The following is an 11,619-nucleotide window of genomic DNA, read 5'->3' on the forward strand; positions in this document are numbered from 1 at the left end:
ATGCCTGTAGCTTAACCACTAAAAGCTGACAAACAACCAAGATATTTTTCACAACAGAAACGCTCAGGCTTTAGCAAGCCCAGCCCTGTTTCCCAGCTTAGCTCAGCTGTGGGTGAGGTGCTGCTTTTCCAGCAGAGCCTGTGCCAGGCACCTGGAGAGGTCAGAGCAGCCGTGGGGTGCTGCCCTGGGGGAGCCACCCAGAAATTCAGTGTTCTTCAACTTCTGAGTAATGTCACAGCTGCTTCTCCAGGCACTCAGAGCAAACTCGTCTGCCACCTTCTGTCTCTGGAAGGATACAACTCGCATGGAGGAGGATTTTCCCATTTTTTCTGTGGGTAGGTTTGGTGTGCAGGGAGCAGCGAGAGGAGTTTTGGGGCTGTTTGGGGTGGTTTGGGGTTGATCCTCACTGCCACGTGCCCTGTGCCAGAGCTGAGGGTACAGCCACAGCCCAGAAACACGGGGAGCAGGAGAAGCCCTGGCATTTCCAGGCTAATTTCCAAAGAGAAGGAGACAGATGAATGAGGGGTGCCAGGGCCGTGGCTCGCAGCGTGCGTGGAGGCATTTCCCAGGGTGGAAATCGGATGGAGGCAGGAATTCCATCCCAGAGAGAGCTGGCTTTGTGCCACAGCAATGAAAAGTGGCAGCTGCACATGGCCATGGGGCTGCAGACCCTCTGCCTCCAGCCAGACTGAGGGGTCAGGGCTTGTCTCATGATGGAGCTGCCAGGGGGGCTCCAGGGAAGCTCTGGGATGGGATGAGCACCCAGCCTGCCTCCCCAGGAGCCAGGCAAAAACTCTTTGTCTGTCCCCAGACTTGTGACTGAGGGGAAAATGGGGAAAAAAAAACAACAACAACCAAAATCAAGAACAACAAAGGCTCAACAATGGTGGCAAATTGGGTTGGTTGGCTCAATGCTCCTCAATTACTCGGCACAAATGCTAATTGCAATGGCTCCTTTCTGTGCCTCAGTCAGCACAAATCTCAAAGCCCGAGATAGTTTTTCTTTTTCTGCAAGCCATCTGTCAGGCTAATTCTCTTATTGCTGAGAGTTGGGGCTTGTTTTTTTTTCTTTTTCTTTTTTTTTTTTTTTTTTTTCCTTTAGCACCATTACAAAGAGAGAACGCTGTTTCTCCCCAGCCCAGCTCCAGGCTCCTCCATGGATGCACAGAAATCAGGAGCTTTCCCCATGGCCTGAGACCTGCAGGGGGTTATTGGTGTCAGGGAAGCAGGTGCCCTCCTGCAGCACTGACCTGCACACCTTAAAATTGCTCTGAAGAGCACTTGAAAATAAGACCCCTGGCTGATGTTTCTTTTTCTGGGGGATTGATTTATCCTGGTACCTGTGAGTGCATCTCAAAGTGCATTTAATGATTCATTCCCTTTAATACTGCAAGCAGATATTGAGGAGGTCTTTGGCTTCCTCAGAAAGGCTCTTTTAATAATAAGAACCACTTTAATTTGTTTTCTTTTCAAAATAATAACAACAGATAAGCTCAGGGGGATTCTTGCTCTCTGCACATCCTTAGTTTATGAGGAATTTTCTGTGCTCTCTGCTCCTGCCACGCTCTGGTCCTCAGCAAGCCACTGTTGGATGAAGGAGGATGCATTCACCTGCCCTTGTACAGGATGGACATTTTCTGCCCCATCTTCCCTCCTTTTCCTTGCCTTTCTTCCTTATTTCCTTGCCTTTGGAGAGAACTTTTTGCAGTTAGGGTTGATTAAAGAATGCCAATCTGTTTTCAATACTCCATTTTACCTGTTTTGATGGGTCATATTGAGTAGTTGGGTAGTACAAGATCCAAGGGCTGTCAACAAAGTAACAGAAGATCTATATCCTGTGGTAGGAAATCCACATACTTTGCTAACCTGCTTAATGCCTGAGTTAACTTGGTTTACTGTTTTGTATCTGAAAGATGCTTTCTTTTGCCTCCCTATCCACAAAACCAGCCAGAAAATCCTTGCATTCGAATGGGAAAGCCCCAAAAGTGGGTGAAAAACTCAGCTCATATGAACGGATTTAAAAACTCAAGGATTTAAAAACTCCCCCACTTTGTTTGGAGAACAGCTTGCAGAAGACCTGGAAGCTCCCAGGAGAAGGAAGGCTACTGCAGTATGCAGATGATCTCCTAAAAGCCACTCAGACAAGAGAGGTGTGTGTGGCCTGGACTGTAAGCCTCCTAAATTGTCCAGGACTCCGAGGGTACAGAGTACCAAATTCTGTGGGATCCTTTCCCTCGATCCCCCTCTCTGGGCTGCCCATGGTTAATCAGGAGCAACCCAGTGCTGCAGCCTGGCTGGACAAGGCAGCTCTCATTAGGACAGCATTTATTACAGGGTCAATTCTGTCCACACTGGGGCTTTCAACTCTTAGCAACAAAATCCATGTGTTTTGTGCAGCTGGATGCCTGAGGTGGCTGCAGAGGCCGCACAAATCAAAGCTCAGCTGGCAGAAATCACACCAAAGAGCTGTTTATTGACACATTTCTTTGCCAGAATAAAAAAAAAAAACAAACCTGCTCCATTATTGTATGATAAAGCTCCTGCCCTGGAGCTATGGACCTAGAGAAGGACAGGATATTCTCTGTGGGAGCCTCTTTCCCTTTTGGAGCATCTGCTTCCATTCTGCTTTCCAGCAGTGTAAATGTGGAGCATCCTCAGTGTCTGAGCACAGGCAGGAGTGAGATACCTGCCACTGAATGTCATGGACTCAGCATTTCTGCACAGAAAATGTGGCTCCACTGCAATCTTCAGCAGCCACATGTGACAGCATCTGGCACCCACAGGGAGGGTTTCCTGCCAGACCCTCTGCTCAGAGCCACCAGTGAGCTGAACGTACAGAAAAAAAATCAATTGTCCAGCTCCAAGATGCTCCAGGTGGGGACAGGAGGGCTGGGAACCTGTGCTGGATGGGGTGAGACAGCCACCAGTGGGATCTCAGGCTTTCAGGAAAGTTTCACCTGGATGTTTGCTGCTATGGCTTTGATGCTGCTTTCCAGAAAATCCCTGATTCCATTTTTCTGCTGCCACCAGCACAGGACTGGCTGCTGTCCTGCTGGTTTAAGTGGCTCCTCTGTTTCTCTGCCTTCTGATTCCTTTTTCGGAGCCCACATTTTTGTTTGCCTTGGACTGCTTGAAAGTGCAGCATCTCCCCTGTCACAGCACTACTTAAGAGGCACTCAGTGGTCCCTTATTTTGCTCTTTTGTATTTTATTGCCTTTTCCCTGACTGCTAAGAATTTGTAACACTTTCAGCTTTTTTTTTTTTGTACCATTCCTTCAGAAGAAAGCCTGTTTTGGGTGGTTACTGTGGGATGGTCCTCAGACCTGCCAGTCTCTGTCTGCACCTCTTGAACTTCTCAGCTGCTGCAGGATCCCAGCTGGAGCAAGGCAAGAGTGCTACAGAGAACTGCAAACAGCTGGATGGAGGAGGAGGAGGCTGCTAAAGCCTCTCCTGGAGGAAGGATTGCTGCAGGAAGGACTCTCCAGCAGACACCAGAGCATCCACCCACTATCAGAAACCAGGCTCTGGTGGTGCTTGCATTGTTTGTGTCTCCCTTACAACGTTTTTACAGCCTCCAGCAGCCCCAGGGTTTCTGCTGGAGCAGGGACATGTCTGGTTTAAGGCACAGGGAGCAGCTGGGGCTGTGACCACTGCAGGACCCCAGCGGGAGCACTGCCCACAGCTGGGCAAGCTTTCCTTCCCCTTTGGTCACTGCTTGGTGCCAATACAACAGTTTTGTCACCAGCTGAGTGACTTTACAATTTTTAACCCCTATTAGTTGCTCCTTTCTGCTCTTAAGCAGTATTTACCTATACTTTTAAAAATCTAAGCCTACTCTAGTATTTTTCTTGATTTAGTATTTGTTTTCTTGTTTTAATTTTTGTTTTCTTGTTATTTTAAAATATTTTTGCTTTATTAAATTCCCGACAGCATGTGGGAATTACACCTCAGAGAGGACTCTGAGCTCTGCTTTTACTTTTTTTTTTTTTAAATGAACAAAAGTTCCTGCAGGAGCAGCATCATTTCCAGAGGGCAGCCCCCTCCATCGCCTCTCCAGAAAGAGTTTCACCTGCATTTTCAGCAGCCTGGGCTCCCGAAAATGAAAAGTGGAGCTCAAGGTCGCTAAGGAGCATTTACAGGATCGGTGGAGATGGAAAAAGCAGTTTCTGGGAGTCTCGCAGCCCTCCCGGCTGCTGTTCCGCCGGAGGAGCAGGAGAGGGTGCTGCGAAACCAGCGGCGGGGACAGGGACCCCCGGTGTCCCCAGCCCCGCTGTCCCCAGCCCCGGTGTCCCCCAGACCCAGACCCTGTAAAGACATTTTCTCCTAGAGAGGAAAATAATTATAAATAAGTCCCTCTGGAACTCAGCGTTTCAGCTACGAGCAGTTCAGGGGGAAGCTGGTCCACATGCTCATTCAGCAATATTTTTACATAAAAAATAATAAAAAAAAAAAGGAACAAGAAAGTGTTGAAAACTCCACATTTTAAATATTTTAAGCTTTTCTTTCTCTGGGATTAAAGATGGACTTTACAGCCTATTGTGTCTTTCATGAAGGAAGAATGGGTGGGGGCTCTCAGCTGTTATTTATCCATCCCTGCCTGGACCAGGTGCCAGCGCTGGAGCTGGCAGGGCTCACTCCCCACCCTGTGCCAGGCAGAAGGGCTCCTCAGGTGACAAGCCCTTGTCCCAGAGGGGACAGCACCTCTCAGCTGGGCACCCTGGGGCATTTTGCAAATGAAACAAAAATTGCACAAATTTCCAGCACTGAAGCCCAGCCCAGCCTGGGCGGGGAGCTCAGGGCTGGGAGCCTGTCCTGGCCCTGGACCCCGCTGCTGGAGGGGTGGGCAGGGCAGGCAGGGATGTGTCCTGGCCCTGAGGAGCAGCAGGATTTATCCCTGCAGCTCCCTGCCTGCAGTAAGAAATCCCCCAGAGTCTGGGGAGCCTGGCAGGGCTCAGTGATGCTGGGCGCTGGCACACAGCCCTGGCTGGTGCCCACACTGCCAGTCATCCAGTGAGGCTGTCCCTCACCATCCCCAGCTGCTGTTTGGCTGCTGCTCTCCTCCAGCCACAGCTGGAGCACAAACAGAGCCCTCAGAGCAGGACAGGCCCTCCTGGAGGTGGCTTTTAGGGAACCATCCTGGCTGCTCTTCAGTATTTCAATCCCTGGGCCTTCCCTCAGCCTTGCTGATGGTCCCAAGGCTCTCCCAAGCACTTTTGGTGTCACAGAACCACGCTGGCTGCCTGGAGTGTGCCCTGCTGGCACATGGGCAGGGGGCTGGCAGCTCTCTGCATCCTTTGAACACCGATATTTGATGTGGGGATTGCTGCAGCTGGGGGGCCACAGCCCCACTGTGTGCCCAGGGTGTGGGGAACTGCCCGAGAGGCTGAACACCAAGCACAGCTGCTGGGCTGAAGCTGAGAGCAGGAGCTGCTCTTGAACAGTTTGGGTTGGATTTTGTTCCATTTCAGGCTCCTCTGGCCTTTGTCCTCTAGACTGAAGGGTCCTTTTGTATCCAAAGCCTTTCTGTGTCCAGTATCTTCTGTGCTGTGTCCATGTGGCCCCCAGGCTCTCTCTGTTTTAAATACCAATTATTTTAAAAATTCTTTCCCAATTTCTTTGTATATTGTGAAAATTGTTAAATCCATTGCCGAGGGAGTGTGAAATAGGGAGTGGATTTCCCAAGGGCTCTGACCTCTCTGCCCTTCACAAGGGTTATCCCACTGATATCCCACTGATAACCCCAAGGGTTTTGTCACTAATATCCCACTGATAACGCCAAGGGTTTTGTCACTGATAACCCCAAGGGTTTTCTCACTGATATCCCACTGATAACCCAGGGTTATCCCACTGATATCCCACTGATAATCCTAATGGTTATCCCACTGATAACTCCAAGGGTTTTCCCACGGATAACCCCAAGGGTTTTCCCACTGATAACTCCAAGGGTTTTCCCACTGATATCCCACTGAAAGCCACAGCCCCTGGGGTGGGATGAGCAGATTCCTCCAACACCCTGAGCAGCCAGTGGAATGTGCCTGCTCCTCCAAACTCCTGGGGATGCAGAGTGAAATTGCTTCCAATGAAAGAGGCTGGAGGAGCTGATGATGGAGAAAACCTCCCGAGGGAGAAACCCAAAACATCCCAAGTCAGAGAGCAGCCAGAGGGTCAGGAAGGGCAGTTGTAGGGTTGGCTGATGGAAACATGTTGGATTAGTGGCCTCACCTTCAAAAGTCCCTGTCTGAAGCTCTCCCAGCATGACAGGAACAGTGGAAGAGGAAGGTACATATAATTTATGTGCCAATCTTTTAATTGATTTGCCTAAACAAGCCCTGATCATTCCAAGTTTTAATTGTAACTCTGAGCTAAATGAAACCTAATTTATTTTCCAGCATCTTTTCTGACACCTTAAAAAACTCAACTAAACACAGCCCAAGGACCCTTTAGCAAATAGGCCAGATTGACAGATCTATTTTCACACTACTTGAAATTGCATTTTGATCTTCCTAACCTCTTTTTTCTTGTGCAGCTCCAGCATGGGGCAGGAAAAGAGGCTGTTCCTTGCCAGCTGGGAAAAGGTGATGTGTATGGAAAGGACAATTCTACCCCCAACAACACAAGGAATAACCAACCAACCAAAAAATCCCAGCTGATGACATCAGCTGAAACAAGGACAGACCTGAGAAAAGAGAGGAAATAAAGTTTCTTCTGACCATTACTGCCCCAGTGATGGCTGCAGAGGAGGCACTGAGCCCACACCCCCATCTTTGGGAACTTCAGGGTATCACCTTCTCACCGTCCTTCTCAAACAATAGCCAGCTGCACCTAAACCCTTTATTTTTCACCCCCTTATTACAAATAAAGCACCAGAAAAATAGGAAAATATAGCAGAAAGCCCCACTTTTTTTAGCTTTTTCTTCTCTTCTGCCTCTGCTGCAGGCTCTGGTTTTTTTGGCAATGCAGGACAGACAGCCCTGACCCTTTTGGGACAGTTTCTATAAGCAGCTCAAATTTTTGATGCAGTCCCCACTCTGGGGAGGGAGCATCCTGTGAAGAGGAGCTCAGTGCTGATCACCATGCAGCACAAACGAGCCATTAAACCTCCAGAAAAGAAACCACTAATTATCTGTGTGCAGGCTAAGGGCAGCACGCTTCACCCAGAGGTCCCCAAGTGCCTGGCTGCCAATCAAAAGCACATTTTCTGGTTTATAAATAGGAAAACTGAGACAGAGGTGTGTTCTCCCACAGGCTGCAGCCCCACACGTGCAGGGTGGTACCTGTGGGGTGAGTTCTTAGCCCCAAAAGCAGCTCTGATTTGCCCCAAAATATTTTCCTGGACCGGATGACAGTGCAGGAGCTGCTGCTGAACAAACTCCACGTACACAGCAGGAGAATACCTGGTCTGCTCCCCTTGTGCAAGGCAATTCCCAGCAATCCCAAAGCCTTTGGAGCATGCTAACTGCCTTGGGAAAATGCAAATAGACCAGAACTGGCTGTGGGGTGGGAGTAGGCAAGAAAAAGCCCCCAGGAGCGTGGAGGTGGCAGTGTTATAATCTCAGCCTGTCATCAGTTTAACGTTATTAAACAACTCCTCAAAATAGCAGCCAGAATTATTCCTGTATGGAGCTCAATCTGGAGAGCTTTAAGAGCTCCTTCACTCTTCTGCTGCTTCACTTTCCTGCTCCAAAATGTGTGGTTTGGGGTCCCACAGCCACAGCAGAAGCTCATCCATCAGCAAGGCTTTGCCCAAGCAAGCCCTGGCATCAGCCTAACCCACTTTCACCAGGCTCAGCTCTGTTGACACGAACATAGTTTTTGTTGCATTTTTAATTGTAAAAATGTATTTACATGAATAAAATACGGCTCACTTGGGGATATGACCTACTTTTTATGGGAAGATAAAACAACTGTAGGTTTGTGTTTTTATTTCATATATTTCAGCTGTTCTCAGTCAGACAGGGCTGCTGGAGCAGATCAATAGGAAATGCACAGCCACCAGGATGCTTTTTTTCCCTGTAAATAATCACATTCTGATCAAGATGACAGGGAGCTGCTGCATTTCCATGATGAAGCCTTTAACCTTCAGATCAGTAGAACAGTTTTGACAGTACATAATTCATATGAAAATAAATAATTTGATGGGGATTTTATACTTACGTGTTCTCCACTGCTGGAGAGACCTTCTGTGTTTATCTGAATTATGAATAATTACACTAAATAATATATAGTCCTATTGTCCTGGACAAACACAGGTCACAGCAAAATTTAAATATAGCTGGAGCTGGGGATGCTCTCTCCAGAAACAGACCCTGTAATTTCTGCTAAAATATAGCACAATTTGCTTTTCCAGGATAATCAAGAGCTCTCACTCAGATATTTCAGCTTGTTTAGCATTGAAGCAAGGCAGCTTTAAAAGCCATATTATCTCAATTTAATATGTTGGATGGGCACAGCACGGCCTTGGCCTGTGCCACTGATTCTTCTCTTTTCCCCTCACTTCTGCAGCCTTTGATGAGCTGAGCTGCAGGCAGATTAAATCAGCATTAAGATCCCCATAGCACTCAGTTGTGCTAAAGCAAAATGCCACAGATTTACTCATTAAACACAGATAACTGAGCAGGATCTGACCTGCACTGACAGGACAGGCTCTGCTCCTTCTCCTGCGTGACACCGACCGTGTTCCCTTTCCCACGGAGCTGAACTCCCCACACTCCCCTTGGGAGCAGCTGAGTGACATTCCAGTATTTATTCAAATTAGCTGTTATTAATTAAATAACACCTTTCAGCTTCCTTGGCAGGTTTCCCCCTGCAGTTGCAGCGGGAAGCTGGCGTGTGTCAGGATGTCAGGCAGATGTGAGAACCTCAGGGTTATATTTTTGTGAACATGCACCTCATTAAAAAAAGTTATCACTGTAGAAAATAATAAATTTATGGTTATGTCTCTGTACTGTCTCCTCTTTTGTGCCTTCCAGCTCCTCTATACAAAACCCAGCTGCCAAGTGCTGTTAAACAAAGACACCTCTTGTTCAGCAGAGCTTTGCTTGGCCTCAGTTTTGGCTCTGAGGTGGATCCTGCTGGAGTCCGAGGGGCTTCAGCTCGTGCCTAAACACTTTGCTAATTAAAGCTGAATCTCAGCTCTGGGGATTTATCTACATGCAGATTTAGAGGTGCTTGATGGTGGCTGGGACTAATTGGGGTAAGAGGGACTTTGATCCAAAACGAGCCATTTAACCAGGGCTGGTGCAGCCCTTGGGGCACACGGAGCTGCAGCAGCCCCAGCTCGAGCAGCTGCAAACCTGGACAAGCACAAACCTCGGGACACCTCCTCTGCACCCCTGGCACACCTGCTCTGCCTTTAGGAAAATGAATGCACACTGTCCCAACATTAAAGATTAAAAGCAGCTGCATCTCGTCACAGCCAGAAGATTTGTCCAGAGCCAGTGACAAAAAAAAATGGTTTTTTGGGGAATAACCTTGACTGCTGGTGCTGCATATATTCAAGGCATATTAATCACAATTTCTGTGTGAATACTTCTCCTTTCACTGGAAATGGAGAGGGGGATGAAGCTTGGGGAGTTCTGGGGTGGTTTGATTATAAATGCTGCACAGAGCCCACTGAATATCACAGTACAAACTGCTCAAGACATGAAAATATCCAGTTAGAGTCAAGGTATTCCTTGACTCCAGCCCTTGGGATAAAATCTGGCAACACAGGGGAGTGGGGCTAATTTTTTGGTTGAAATAGTGCTTTCCTGTATTACAAATTGTAATAATAATTAAAAGGAGTCTTTCTTCTACAAAGACTGAATTGACCAGAGATTCAAAGATGAAGTGCTGTGAAAAGAAGAAGGGTTACATTTGGGGAATGGCTTGCAATTAAAGACACACGAGGTAATTGCTGCAGCCACCTCCTGCCCTTTACAGCCCCTGCCCACGGAGGCCACCATAACCCAAAATCTGAGGTATAAAAACCCTACAAGAAGATAAAGCAAGCAGGCAGCTCTTCTCTCTCTACATCCCCCTGTATCCATGGGAACAGGCTGGGATTTGACATCTACACAGCAGCTATAGACAGAAAGCCTGCAGTGCACAGAGGAAAGGTCAGTGGAGCATGCCAGCCATGGTGGCACCCACGGAGCAGCTGGGGCACTGGGGACACCCTGGGGACACCCTGGGGACACCCTGGGGACACCCTGCTCCCTGCTCAGCAGCCACAGCTTTCCTGTGTGCTGAGGTGCAGCCAGTTTGCAGAAAGAAGAGTTAAAGAGCTGATGTGCTTCTTGGGCACAAAGAGCTGGTGGAGCAAAGGGTGGGGTGAAGGAAAACCCACCAATACCCCAAAACTGGATGAGGAAAACAAGAAGGAAAAAAGCTGCTTTTTCTAGATAGGTTTGACTGTTAATTTGGGGGAAAAAAAGTAAATAAATAAATCCCATGAGGAAGGAAGAAGAAGAAGAAAATAAATATCTCTCAGCTACTTCTCATTAGTGGAGGAGTATTTACTCAGGTGAATATTCTGCCTGCTCACACAGCATCCCCAGCACAGGCACACCAGCTCTGCACAGCTAACAAGCTATCAGCAGGGAAGAATAAGACTATTTAATTTCTTAGCACACCTTGAATAGCCCATGGGGCCAACTCACATTTGGGAAAATGAATACACAGCCTTGATGAATAGTATTAATAATGCAACACAAGGACCTGAGAGCAGAGCACTGTGAGCTGGAAACCCCCACGCTGTGTACACCAAGTCAGTTCTGAGCCTGCCACAGTGGTGTGTTTTAGGGAAAGCACCATAAAAAATACCTTTGGGTCTTGTCTGCTTGAAGCTGATAAAGGGCACAGATCTTTAACCCTGTGTCCAGGTGATGCAACAGCAAAGTTCATCTGGGCCATCCCCAGGGGAAGGATTTGCTCTCCCCCTGCCTACCTAACCAACAGCTCCATGGCCCCTTCTGGGCAAGGGCAGCACCAGAACATCCACCCAAGCCTCATCTCACCACAGCAGCTTCAGCAGGGCTCTTGGGCTGCCTCCTTGCCTGGAGTGGGGGGTTACTGCCTCACAGGATCTCCTGCCTCACCTGAACCTTCCCAGTGCCCGCTGCCACCACAGGGGGAGCAGCACTGGGGGCAGGTCATCTGCACCTATTGGTGAATTTATGTATTTAATCATGGCTTTGTCACTGTGCAAGAGAGGGCTCTGGAGCCTCAAGATGCTCCAGCAGCAGCTGGAGGAGAACAAGGCCCAGCACAGCCTTGTTATTCTTGGCTATTTCATTACTGCTTGTGATGGGTCTTTAATGAACCTCTTGCATCCACACCTCATGCTTCAGTGAGGGCTGTCAGGACACTACTAATGGGAAAATGGTCCCACCAGGGCCCTATCACACCTGGGCCATGGGAGTGTTGTGGTGTAAAGGGGGAATGAAGACAGTCCTGGGGATGCTGGCAGAGAAGCTTTCATGTCCCAGAGGTACAGGCCACAAAATGCCTTTTTGATCTTACAGAAAGGGGATTTGATTAAAAAACCCCACACACAGAGGGGCAGGGTGGCTCCTGGGAGTTTCCTGAGATCTCAGAGCATCCACCTCCCTAGCCAACCTCCATCCATCATCCATCCAT

This window comes from Passer montanus, unplaced genomic scaffold (assembly GCF_014805655.1).
Source record: "Passer montanus isolate IOZ18808 unplaced genomic scaffold, ASM1480565v1 scaffold35, whole genome shotgun sequence".
NCBI classification, from domain to species: Eukaryota; Metazoa; Chordata; class Aves; order Passeriformes; family Passeridae; genus Passer; species Passer montanus.